General features: G+C 44.0%; 1 long non-coding RNA gene across 1 annotated transcript in view; it reads right to left on the bottom strand.

The window, feature by feature from the left end:
• Positions 1–14,036, bottom strand: part of LOC138493319 (uncharacterized) — a 255,392-nt gene that overhangs the window by 214,147 nt on the left and 27,209 nt on the right. Inside the window, exon 3 of the long non-coding RNA XR_011276376.1 lies at positions 9,424–9,512. This is a non-coding gene — a long non-coding RNA (uncharacterized lncRNA). The remainder of the gene's footprint in view (positions 1–9,423; positions 9,513–14,036) is intronic.

The raw sequence follows: 14,036 nt of genomic DNA, 5'->3' as shown, positions 1-14,036 counted from the left end.
GCCACATGTCGAGAGGCTACCTTCGGGAAAGGAGCGATGACATCAGATTCACCACAGTAATGTTTCACAGACAGGTATTTTCTAGAAAACAAATTAAAAATCCTTCTGCACTTGGTGTGGCAGTTAATGCCCTCTATGTTGCAAAGTCCATTTGAAACAATCTAGCATCTTTCATCATTAATCAAACACAAATGAGCCATAGTAATTTCTTAGCAAATCGGATTACTTTTCCCAATATGTCATGCAACCTTACCTTATTGACCATGGTTGTTGTTTAACCAATATCTCCTACAGCTGTTCTTGAATTATTTAAAAACCAAGTCATAAGGTATTTTTCAATATTTGCTGCCCACTCTTCCCCTAGAATCCATGCTGGCCAGAAGTAGTTAAATCCGTTGTTGGACTTTCTGACTCTCTGCTTTCATAGAGTATTCAACACATCTGTAGAGTGTCCCTCATAAATTTAAACCATACTTGCATTCATTATCCAGAAGCAATCTTTGGATCCAGTTTATCTATGCCCTGCTCATGCTCTAGTTGTCCTTATTAATCAAAGTTCTTCCGAAAGAGTACTCCCAGAAGTACTACTGTACTACTGTACTCCTACATCCCGCAGTCTGTCTCCCATACTTTTGAGATATCAGCACTGCGAAGGGGACAGGATAGGAGCACTGTGCTATGCTTGATTAAACTCAAAACAGTATTGGGCACATATGTGGAAGTGTACTAAGAGAAAAAATCACTTTAAAAAAAGACTGATTTAGAAAGACCACTCCAAGACTGATCCGAACAGCCTTTCTAAATTGAACTGTCAGCCCCTGCGACATGCAGGGTCTGACAGGCACAGTGGTACTCTCTGAATGCTCGTCAGAACTCTCACCTGATTCTTCACTGGGTTCCGTAGACACCTTCTCCTTAGTTAATTCCTTCTCCCTTCTTCAACGTCCTGACTGGCGTTCCTGGAAGATAAACTGTCTGTTCCTCTCAGCAGCCACCTTGTCAGTCTGGTGGCACACAGACAAAACAGGGGGGATGTTAAGTAGAAAGACCAAAGGGGGAAAAACCAATTAAGGCAGAAAAATGACCAAACGCAAGGTTGGGGCAGTAGAGAATCCTTCAAAAGGGTTCCTTGAATCTTCAATAAAGGCAAGATAATATGTCATGGTAACAAGTAAAAAATAGGAAAACCAAGGAGAGATTGATATAATGCAGCAGGAGAGACTGATATAAGGCAGCAGAAGGTAAAGTCCCAGCAAAGAAACAAAAAGGATTCCAGATAAAAATGCCACAGAGAAAAAGTGCAACCAAAATAACAGTGACAGTCAGGAAAACGCTGTCGGAGAATAAAGGCGGAAGTGAGACAGGTTAAAGACACTCTGTGCCTCATCACGAGCGCCGGCGCTAATAGCCCTTCCGCCAAACCCCCCAGTGCTATTAGTGCCGGATCACGGGTTTGGCGGAACGGTTATTGCCCATTCGGCCCAATGGGGAAAATTTGTGCTATTACCACCGGCAGATTTCCCGCCGGCGGTAAACGTGCTGAAAATCGGCAAATTTGCAGCGGATTTCCCACCAGCTTAGAGCTAGGGGGAAATCCGCCAAGGTCATGATCTGGTGGACCCTTAAATGCAGCGGTGATAGGTGTAATGTGGTTCCCTTCCCCAAGCTTCAGCTTATTCAAGTTTCAAAACACCATGGAAAAATTCAAACACAGTTCCTTTTGTAAGCTTCTTGGGTTTCCCTTTCCCAAGCTTCAATCTTTTCAACAGGACAACAAAAATTAACAAGTCTCCAACTTGGTTGGGCCTCTTAGGGTTCCCTACCCCATGCTTAGGCCCCTTCCAACCTTTAAACACAAAGTTACTGTTATCAGAATGCTTTCCTTGATAAGTCTCTAAGGGTTCCTTTCCCCAAGCTTCATGCCTCTTCCAATCTTTAAAAACAAAGTCACTGTAATCAGAATGCTTCCTCTGATACGTCTCTCAGGGTTCCTTTGCCAAAGCTCCAGACCTCTTTCAACCTTTAAACACAAAGTCACTGTAATCAGAATGCTTTCTTTGATAGACCTCTCAGGGTTCCTTTCCCCAAGCTTCATGCCTCTTCCAATCTTTAAAAACAAAGTCACTGTAATCAGAATGCTTCCTCTGATATGTCTCTCAGGGTTCCTTTCCCAAAGCTCCAGGCCTCTTTCAACCTTTACACACAAAGTCACTGTAATCAGAATGCTTTCTTTGATAGACCTCTCAGGGTTCCTTTCCCCAAGCTTCAGACCTCTTCCAGTTTTCAAACACAAAACGTAATTCATCACAGTTCTTTCTTGATTTAACAGGGTGCCTTTCCCCAGGTTAGGCCCCTTTAATTTACAACACAAATTCCTCTGGTTAGGATGTTTCTCAGGGTTCCCTTCTGCAAGCGTAGGCCCCCTTCCAGCTTTTAGCACTGAGTCAGTTTTATCTGAATACTCTTTGTTTCCTTTTATTTCCTTGGTAGGGCCTGTCAGGGTTCCGTTCCCCAAGATCGGGATGTACATTTTTCCCTTATTGGCAATCCTTTCATGGGGTAGAATAAGAGGCTTTTGAAAACAAGAGCTCTTTGATTTTCCTAGGCGTGACCACTCTGACCCTTTTGCACCTCGCTTTGTTTTCTTGCTCTTACTTTTTCTAATACCTTTTTGCTTCCCTTCAGATGCTTCCTGCATCCCTTCTCTTCTTCTTTCCTTTCCATGCACACTTGCACTGTTTACTCTAGCTCTTCTTATCGTGCCCCTGGCACTTGTCCTTTATTGTTTTCATGCTACCTTGCACCCTCTTTTCTGTTTTCCTTTTTAACTTTCTTTGCCTCTTCTTGTGCCCCTCTCTCGTTATGGGCCGTGCCTTTCTCCCGCTCCGCTCTCATCCAAACTCACGCTCTTGAGTTGCATTCACATTCTCCAAGAAACTCACCCAGCAGCATCGCGTTGAGAGACGGTTCCTCCAGGAAATGCGGGGTTGAGGTCAGGGTCTCACCACCTGCCCCTAAGGCACCCTTGGGGTCGGCACAGGCCCCAAGGGAACAAGCTCTCTCCTGGACCTGGCTGGCAGAATGCAGGCTGCACTTCTTCGGCTCCCTGGAGTCACGGTTTCCTCGCCATGCTGCAGCCCTGAATCCACACCAGGCCAGCGTCTCCGCACGTCGTCCTACTCCAGGCTGCAGCTCCTGCTTCTCTATGCTCCTGGGCCCCTGCGGTCCGGACTGCATCCCCAGCTCGCTCATTTGTTGTGTGCATGACCTCACCTTTTATAGTGAACAAACCCGTCAGGTGGAGTCAAGTGTGAGTAGCCTTACTCTGCCTGACTCTATTAGTGGGACAACCTGAGTTCTTTCTAGTGTAGGTAAGGTAAGGTAACCCAGAAGGAGACTGCGCCCAATATTCAATACTGAAATATATTTATTTTCGTACAGAGTGCCCTTTAAAGATGACACGTGTTTCGGTCTGCCTTCAGACCTTTTTCAAATCAGGGCTAATATCCTATCATAGCACCATATGTTAATAAAAATAGATAAATATATATGAAAAATATACATGAAAAAACATTATATACAAAAGTTCACATTTTTATATTTCAAATGCAATCCATTTTGAAGTTAATCGGATTTAAATAAAAGAAAAAAATAGAAATAAAAAATAAAAATAAAAAGCCAGACACAAAGAGGGTGGGGATAGGGGATGGATAAGTAAGGAATGCAAAAATATACGTAAACAATTAGTTAAAATTGTGCTAGTTATTATGCATCCATTAAGGCCATAGGTAATGTTAAGTATTTTACCTTCAGAGTTCTATAATACCCCGGTATCATTTTGATGGGTTAGATCCCTATGAATAGGAGAAACATTTTTTTAAGTGTCATTCCTTTGACCCATTCATGAATTCAAGACAATATATATGTGTTATCATCACATTTATCCCATCAGACTGTGGAATGTAATAATACGTCGAAGATACTTCTGTACTTAGGTAAACTGTTACGTATTATTGTCACTACCAATATAATCGGTCTTCAAAAATGCGTCATATCGGAGTGCGGACTCCTCCAGATGACAGCTGTGCGTGTACCCGTATCGCAATCATGTATGCTGATAATACATCCGGCCTCCTCACAAATCAAGCGTAATATGCCTAAGGAAACAGGCATGGAGGCTTGACAATCTATTTTGAAGTACGCATAATAGAAGCGAAGTACTTATCTTTTACTTCGAACTTTTCTTAAAAAAATAATAAAAAAATATTATAAGACGTTTAACTTATTTTTGAGATAAAATGTACATTTAGTGCCAATAATATCTAATAAGAGAAGTGAACAGTGTAAACTGTGCTAGAATTCATGGTTAGTGGGGTATAGTACAATATGGCCGCCACGCTGTCCCTTACGTAAACATAGACAAAGGACATTACCAGAGGTCAGCTACCATAGCAACACTGGGCTAATTACTATATACAGAGAGGACGCCAACATGGCGCCCCCTCGAGATTTTTTGCAGACGCGATCAGACGCGGAGACTGAGCCAAGGTAAGAGACCATCTAAAAATTCAAGATTTATATAAGAACAAGTTAAAACGGGTACGCGATACGGGTACACGCACAGCTGTCATCTGGAGGAGTCCGCACTCCGATATGACGCATTTTTGAAGACCGATTATATTGGTAGTGACAATAATACGTAACAGTTTACCTAAGTACAGAAGTATCTTCGACGTATTATTACATTCCACAGTCTGATGGGATAAATGTGATGATAACACATATATATTGTCTTGAATTCATGAATGGGTCAAAGGAATGACACTTAAAAAAATGTTTCTCCTATTCATAGGGATCTAACCCATCAAAATGATACAGGGTATTATAGAACTCTGAAGGTAAAATACTTAACATTACCTATGGCCTTAATGGATGCATAATAACTAGCACAATTTTAACTAATTGTTTACGTATATTTTTGCATTCCTTACTTATCCATCCCCTATCCCCACCCTCTTTGTGTCTGGCTTTTTATTTTTATTTTTTATTTCTATTTTTTTCTTTTATTTAAATCCGATTAACTTCAAAATGGATTGCATTTGAAATATAAAAATGTGAACTTTTGTATATAATGTTTTTTCATGTATATTTTTCATATATATTTATCTATTTTTATTAACATATGGTGCTATGATAGGATATTAGCCCTGATTTGAAAAAGGTCTGAAGGCAGACCGAAACACGTGTCATCTTTAAAGGGCACTCTGTACGAAAATAAATATATTTCAGTATTGAATATTGGGCGCAGTCTCCTTCTGGGTTACCTTACCTTACCTGCACTTATCCTTTTGGGGTTTTTCTTGGCATAACCCTATTACCCAGTGAGACGCGACCGTTGGTATACAACATAACTGCCTTTGAATATAAGGATACAACTATTAGAAAAATGTCGCCAAGTTAGACCCAACCGCCATAGCCAAGAAACTTTTGGAAAACTTCTTTCTAGTGTAGGTTTCCCTAACTTTCCCCATGTCATTCTTATGAGTAAACTTTACTGATGTTTTTGGCCTCCTCCTCGTCTCTGTATTTGTTGGAAATAGGGAGGGGGAGTTGGGGTGAGATTGTAACTATTCCCTTGAGATTAAGGGAGAGAGTTTAAATGGGTAACAAGATTTAGGTTGAGTTCTGATCTTCTCATCAGGGTATTGACAGGGGGTATAAGAAAATCTCCTGATTCGTTCTTCCCCACAGGAGGAAGTTGTCCCCTTCTTTATTTCTGCTGTTTGCTTATGTGTATAGAGGTCTAGGTGGTTTTACCTACGATTTGGAGAAGATGAATAAATCTTACTCTCAGTGCTCTGATCCTGTGTTACTTGTGCCTTCCTCCCTCTCTCTCTTGGCTAATCAGCCACTTCCCTTCTCACTCTGGGTTCTTGACAGATAGAATGAGATCTAAGGATCTTGCAACTTGGCTGTGGGACATGGGATCCCAAGAAGGCATCTGTGACTTCCTCCTCCACCAATGTCTGGTTAGAATACCTCTTCTCTCCTACGGTATTCTCCTGAGGGCAACCCCAGCCTTCCCTACTCAGGTGATCCGCCCTTGCTTGTCCACTCCCAGGGTTGGGATCCAAAAGCGATGGCCCTTCCCTGGCCATCTGAATAGAGGTTTCGCAGGGTCTACATGTGGGAATCCCCCCAGGTGTCTCACAGTTCTCTTCTTGAATGAACCGTATAAAGGCACAGGTGAAACACAGTTGATACAGAAACACAGTTTAACACACACACACAGGACCACTAGTTACTGTAAAGATAATCTATCCAAACCAGAACGTTTTCAGTGCTCTACAAAACTGGTAGAGTGATATAAGGGTCCTCAATTCAAGTGGCAAGGAATTCCACAATTTTGCACCGAAAACAGAGAATCGTCTATTGACCCTTGATTTATACAGTGAATGTGGTATAGATAAGAGGTGGCAATCACTTGAACGCAGCTGTCTTCCAAGTTGATATGGCTGAATCAAATCTCTCAGATATAGAGGAGCAATACCATTTACACATTTAAAAATGATACAGGCTACCTTAAACCTTAGGCGTTCCTCTATAGAAAGCCAGTGTAGATCACAGCGAAATTATGACACATGGGCAGTTCTGCCCAACTTAAAAATCATCCTGACAGCAGCATTCTGTGCTTTTTGGGGTCTTTGAATTTGTTTAGATGGGATACCGAACAGTTGACTATTACAATAATCCAAATGAGCACTAGTCAATGCCCTGACCACGGAAGCATGATCCTCTTTAGGGATATATGGAAGTGCCTGGCGAAGGAGTCTCAGAACAAAGTGTACCGCCTGAACCTTTGCTCCAACTAGGCCTTCGCTGCCGAGGTCATCTTGCCACACGCAACCCAGGTTTTTTAACCTGGATACAAATTTTAAGCTTTTTCCTAAGAGCATTGGAATGGGCAATTTCTTTGCTGCTGTCAGCAGATGTCTAGGTCCGAACAAAATAAATTTGGTCTTAGCTGCAATAAGTTGTAATTGATTGTTAGCCATCCATCATCTTACTTCATCCAGACACTGCCCCAATCTACTGAATACTTCTGCAAAATTGGTAATTTTTATGAAAATCTGAGTATCGTCCACATAAGAGTCGAAATTCAACCCGTGACATATCAGTATTTCCAGTAGAGGCCGAATATACAGATTGAACAGCAAAAACGAAATCAAGCCAAAGCAAGATCGGAGACTCTTCCTACTTCCTGCAGCCGCTCAAAAAGGATGTGATGGTTCACTGTGTAAAAGGCCGCAGACAAATCCAACATCACTAAAAGGGAAAGTTCGTCCTGGTCCGCGACCCTTAACAAGTCATCCTGTACCGCTAGGAGAGCAGTCTCAGTTCCGTGATCCGGTCTAAATCCCGATTTAAACTTGTCCAATAGCAGTTCATGTTCTACAAATTCCTGCGGCTGGCCAGTAACCACTCTTCCACAGGGTCTGCCATAGATTTGTCTATGTTTGTCAGCTTCGCTACGTGGCAGGTACAGAAATTAGGAGGACTTGCTGGAGAGTAGTATTCAGCCATCTATTAGAAAACAAACACCAGTAGCGAGTGAGGTAACAGTAATCCAAGGAAGGTGTAGGAGCAGATGTGGCTTGAGAAGAAGAGCTAGGTTGATGAGGTGGATATAGAGGACTTTTCAGGGCCAATGGAAACAAACAAACAGGGAAAAGTCAAATAGAACACCAAAATGCAGAAGCAGGCTTCAGGAATATGGGCAGAAGACAGGCTGGAATAATGTAGTGAATAAAAATAAATTTATGAAGCTTCCTGGCAAGACTTCCAAGTAGTGTCCTTACATGGTACTGGGCATGCCCAGATCAATGCCAATGCTTAAACAACGGATGCTGATACCGGGCACATGTGCAGCATTGACACGAGCACTCCAAGTTCTCACGGTTGTCACCATCTTGCCTAGCTTTGATTCTCCGACCCACTCGAGTGGTATAGATCCTAGAGAAGCCATGAAAATGTAGCATGCCGTGCACTTCTCATCAGGCGAACGTGAAACGGTGATCATCTCTTAACCCTTGTTTATGCTCTAGTTAATAGAGCAGGACTGTGAAATGAAGGCAGAGTTGGATTGTGGAGCAGTGTGATACTCTGGAGTGGAAATGTGACAGGTACCGAGAGCCCTGAAAAGCAACTTAAACTTTAGAGGGACTCCAAGAACCCTAAACACATGTTGAACCTGAAAGAGCCACTAAGAACCTGACAAGCACCTAGAACCTAAGAGGGATGTTGAGAGCCCTGAAAAGCATGTAGAACCTGAAAGGCATTACCCAAGAGGGATATTGTGAAGCTTGAAGATACTGATGTCTGTGCTCTGTTGACACAGATGGGGCACAGCTCCATGGGTGTCCATAAAGGCAGCTCTTGGTTTAGCTATGACGAGTACCAGTCCCTAATGCCCCCTCATACCGGTCCCTTTTTGCTGTTAAGAATCTGTGAGGCTGGTCGCAGGTTGAGGTGACCCGAGTGGTATTCCATACACCCTACGCCAGCATCTCGCTACACCGACCCATAAGAGCATGACTCAACTGACGGGGCGACAAACCAAAGACGGGCGGTGCCCTACTGGTATCAACGCCGCTTAGCGAATTGGCTCGAGGAGGGCAGGCAATCCATCTTCTGGAATCCCAAGAATTAACAGGACTACGCAGAGGGTCCTTGGGAGAGGAGATGGTCAGTGAAGTACGGCAGGGCAGGTAGGTGTCATGGAGGCCAGGGATCAGTTGGAAGAAAAGAAAGGGGCTGGGGCTTCCTGTTTCAATGAAACAGAAAAGAGACTAAGAAGTGTGCATGCTGATTCGCTGCAAGCGAATACTCAAGGGATAAAAGCAGGCTTCCCAGTTACAATGTGTCACTCAAACTTGCTTTGCTTTGTTACAGGACGAAGATGCAGACAGAGAGGGCTCAAACTACTACTGTGCATATTAAAATGACGAGCCTACGAACAAGAAATCAGCGAAGACTGAGGAGTCATCCTTGCACTGACATCCTCCGCCTCCGCCTCAGAGAAGACATCTCCTGGTGAAGGAACCTGAACATTTTGTATGAGATGGAGTATTGCCTATCAAAATAAAGGAAACCTAAGCATACCCGGGTGTCTGTCTCTATTCCCACAGCATCTCTCTGCATTGCAGCAGGTCGTAAAAACCTAATAATAAATAAATAAAAACAAAAGCTTCTTTTTCCTGTTACAGTTCGGCACACACCTTTTGTACGTGCTGTGGGAAGGCAAGGGATGAATTATTATATGAAAATGCAACATACACAGGATCAAAGAAGAAGATGGCACATACATTTCACATATTACCACCTTAAACGAGAGAATTGAGCTGATGCATAACCATTACTTACTTCATAGTCTTCTCCTCCCTTGGAAGTGGCTCCCTATAGATTGGTAGTAAATAACTGCTGGAATCGGCTTTGTGATATATATTCCCCATCTATAAGAGTAGGAGCATGGCAAATTAGCACTTTCTTAGAAAACATACATATATCAGCTTACATTATGTGGTTTCATAGTCATAGTCATACACCTCTGGCTCAAAGAAGGGTGCATTATTCCAGTGGTAATCTACATAGTACAACTATGCAGATCTCCAATTGTGTATGATAATCCTTGACAGAGGCATCATTAAGCAGAGATGTGAAGTTGCACCCACACATTTCACCATTGCTGTCAATCAGTTCAAATGTTTCCTGAATTCAGGAACATACAGGTATCTTCTGTTGTGGTATGCAACATTCTAAGCCACTGTTTTCAGTATAATACAAGGTCTAGGCATGAAGGAATCTCAGCGATTGATTATGTTATTTTCAACACAGCTAATGGATGCTCGCGCTTATATGGACTTTGTGGTCAAAGGGAGGGAGAGCTCTATAACTGTAGCCAAAATTCTCAGCAGAAAGGTTTTGAAAGACCAGCCTGGTGTCCTGGTGACTCTTTTTTATCCCCAAAATAAATACAGTTCAAATGGATTGTGTCCTCCCACTTATTCCTCATCTTATTATATGATATCCTTCAGCTGCTTCGGCAAAATAAAATTGGCAGTGGGCACTGTGTGTCAATGTGGTCGACTCAATGTCCCTTGAGGGCCTCCATCTCGTAGTCGACATCACCGTCGGTATATGTAGCGTGTGCAGCGCCCATTGGCTTCAGTCCAGTTTTTCTGCAACAGCATTCGCTTAGAGAATTACGGCAAACATGAAACAGCGAGCGAATTGTCAATCCTAAGGCTATGAAAGAGGCAGACAATGAAAGACCAACGACTACATTCTGCATGCCCTCAAGCCCAGAACGTAAGTCAAAGACCCATCGAGATCCTTTGAGAGCTCGACACAATGAGCAATCGTCAAAGACTCCTTCGATTCGAGGGTCAATCCCTTCGAGGTCTCGGTCGAAAGCAAAATCGACAGAGAAGTCGTCGAAAATGTCGACACCCTTAGCGTCGACATCATTGATGCCTTCGAAATCAAAGTCGTCAACGCTGTTAGTGCGCAAATCATTGACGCTTTATTGACAACTGAAAGCCTAGTTGTGCAGGCAGCAATGTCAACCCCAAAACAGACTGCGTACCTTACCATCCCACCAGATAGGGATGATAAGCGTTTTGATGCTTCAGCGAGAAAGGTCTTTCTGCTGGAAGAATGGCACTCAAGTCCACAAATTCCACTTGCGTTTTAGCAAAATTCACATGCACCCTGTGGGACTGTGTAGCTATGGTGGCTAACCATATTCCCGAAGGCTTCCTGAGCATTGTAAGAGACGGCAAGGAGGCAATGTGCGAGTCTCTGCCATCAGGATTGGACTCAGCTGACAGCATCAACAGAACCATTGCGGCAAGCACAGTGATATGCAAATTTGCATGGTTGAGGAAGTCAGGTTTTGCACTGGATGTGCAGTCCAGGATCCTCAACATGCCCTTTGACAGCACCCAGCTGTTTGGCAGCAAGGCTGATGAAAGTCTGGAGAAGCTGCAGACCTCAAAGGCAGCGGCCAAGTCCCTTGGATTCGCTATCAGACAGCCTCAACCCTCTCATCCCAGTGGATAATCTTGGAGGGGTAAGTCTGTTCGCTTCTACTCCTCAGTTGGAAGAGTGAGAGGATTTGCAAGTCAATGTGGAAGAAGATTCCCTCGTGGTGGAAGATGGAGAGGTGCAAAGCCCACCCAAGCAACGGTTACCTTACCATCAGCCGCTGCCTCAGCCACCTCAAAACCTCTCTGAGGCCTTAGCCCACAAGACCTCAGTGGGAGGCAGACATTCACTGCATCTGCAAGAATGGCAGGGCGTTACTTCAGATGCATGGGCATTGGAAACATAGCCCAGGGTTACTGCCTCCCCTTTCTAAAAAGGCCTCAGGACCATCCATTGGGGAGCCACTCATTCAAAGTTCCAGAGCCTTTCCTTGTGGAGGAAATATTGAGCCTGCTAGAGAAAGGTGCTATAGAACCAATAGCTGTGATGGAAAGGAACAAAGGGTGGTACTCCCCCTATTTTCTAATCCCCAAAAAGGACAGAGGATTGAGACCCATCTTGAACTTGAGAAACAAGAACAAGTTCCTCAGGAAGGACAAATTCAAGATGGTTACCCCCCTTTCATATGCAAATCCATCACAAGCACAGAAAGTACCTGAGGTTCGCAGTTGGTGGTTCTCATTATCAATTTTGAGTTCTACCATTTGGGCTGACCTCTGCCCGAGGGTATTCACCAAGTTGATGGCAGAGGTGGCATCGAGTCTCAGGAGGGTGGGGGCTTCACGTCTACACCTACCTGGACGATTGGCTGATCGGGGCACGTTCTCCCGAACAAGTCCTGGAACATCTCAGCGTCACCTGCCACTCTCTTCACAAACTGGGCTTCTCCCTCAATCACAAGATGTCCCACACAATACTATCTCAAAGGCTCCAGTTCTTTGGAACAGTCCTGAATGCAACCTTGGGAAAAGCTTTGCCACCAGAGGTGAGGGCTCAACACATTCTGCAGATGGTCACCAAATTTCAAAGTGCCCAGCGTCTTCCGGCCTTTGACTGTGAGGTTACTCAGCCTTATGGCATCCTGCATTGTTCTGCTCTCAGAGGCTCGCCTGAGAATGAGATCCCTTGAATGGGCTCTCAGGACACAGTGGTCTCAATTCTCCGGCAAGATGTCAAACTTACTTCAGATACCAAACAAGGTCACAGGTGGGCCTGCGAGGACAATATTCTGAAGGAAGAACCTTTTTGACAACCATATCCAGAGATAATTGTAGTGACAGACGCCTCACTCACGGGATGCAGAGCCCACGCCAACGATCTGTCAATCAGCGGTCATTGGTCTCCATCAGAGTTCAAACTATACATCAATCTTTTGGAGCTGAGGGTGATCATAATTGCGCTGAAGGCCTTTCTGCCCTCTGTATGGGGAAAGAATGTCCTGATAATGACAGACAACACAGTGGTCATGTACTACCTCAACAAGAGAGGAGGTGTATGCTCACTACCACTGTACAGAGAAGCAATGCAGCTCTGGTTCAGGGCAATACAAGAAGGAATATCTCTATCAGCAGTTCACATAGCCAGAGAGAAGAACACAGTGGCGGACCCTCTGAGCAGGGAGAGCACAGTCTCCCACGTGTGGGAACTAGCTCAGGATATCCTTCAAGAGATCTTCACCCTTAGGGGAACCCCTCAAGTGGATCTGTTTGCGACTAGTGTCAACTAGAGTGTGAACTGTTCTGCTCCTGGGAATTTACCCCTCAAGAGGAGCTCTAGGAGACACATTCGTAGTGAACTGGGAGTTTACACTGTGTACGCATTTCTTCCAGTTCCTATCATTCCTCACATGATCAGAAGGTAGAGAAAATTCTGGAAATAAATGATACTAATTGCCCCGGATTGGACCAGGAGGCCGTGGTACCTGGAGCTTCTGGACATGTCCATCTGCTCTCCAATACGTCTTCCGCGATGAGAGGACCTTCTCTGGTGAGAGGAGGATCCTGTTCTCCATCCAGAGGTCAAGAGACTCAACCTTCCTGCATGATTTCTGAGAGGTTGAGATATAGAGAGGTTGAGATATAAGGATTGGGACCTCCTGGATGACGTAATGGAGATTTTACTTTCGGCCAGAAGGCCAGCAACAAAATCCTTGTACTGCTGCCGTTGGAACAAATTCTCCAGCTGGTGCAGGGAAAAGGATGTGGACCCTTTTATGTTCAGTACACCTGTGGCGTTGTCCGTTTTCATTACATTTGGCAAATTTGGGGCTCCAGATTGGGACCATTAAGGGATATTTGGCAGTGCTTTCTATCTTTAAGCGCACCTCAGAAGAGGTATCTTATTTTAAAATGCCATTAGTCACACCGTTTCTTAAGGCACTCACTAATGTGTTCCCTCCTACACCTTTTCAAGTCCCTATTTGGGATCTTAATCTGGTATTGAAATTCTAGATGTGTGCTCCATTTTAGCCACTTCCTTCATGTCCGTTAAAATTGCATACATTTAAAACCATTCTATTAGTGGTGTTAACATCAGCCCGCATGGTGATTGAATTGCAAGCCCTGTCTAGTAAGCACCCATTTACAATTTTTCAAAAGGATAAAGGATGTCCTCAGGATTCAACCTTCTTTTTTATCAACAATTGTCCCAGTCTTATACTCGATCCATGACAAATTCTGAACTGAAAATGTGTACTCCCTCTTCCAAAACCGAACACTGCTTTGGGAGCCTATCATAAAATGAGGAATATGTGGGAGGGCACAATCCATTCGAAGTTACTTACCCCTGGTAACGTTCTTTCGACTGGATGTTACTCCCACATATTCCTCATCAGCCAACCAAGCCTACTGCCCAGGTTTGACTGATGCTGGTAATTCTGCATAACGAAGGCACAAAAACAGAACTAATGCCAATGGGCGCTGCGCGCGCTATATATACCGACAGTGACATAGACTACGAGACAATGGCCCTCGAGGGACATTGAGTCAACC

This window comes from Ambystoma mexicanum, chromosome 10, assembly GCF_040938575.1.
Source record: "Ambystoma mexicanum isolate Mex_15411 chromosome 10, UKY_AmexF1_1, whole genome shotgun sequence".
Lineage (NCBI taxonomy): Eukaryota > Metazoa > Chordata > Amphibia > Caudata > Ambystomatidae > Ambystoma > Ambystoma mexicanum.
The sequence above is the reverse complement of the archived record's forward strand: the minus strand, read 5'-3'. Positions and strand labels throughout refer to the sequence as shown.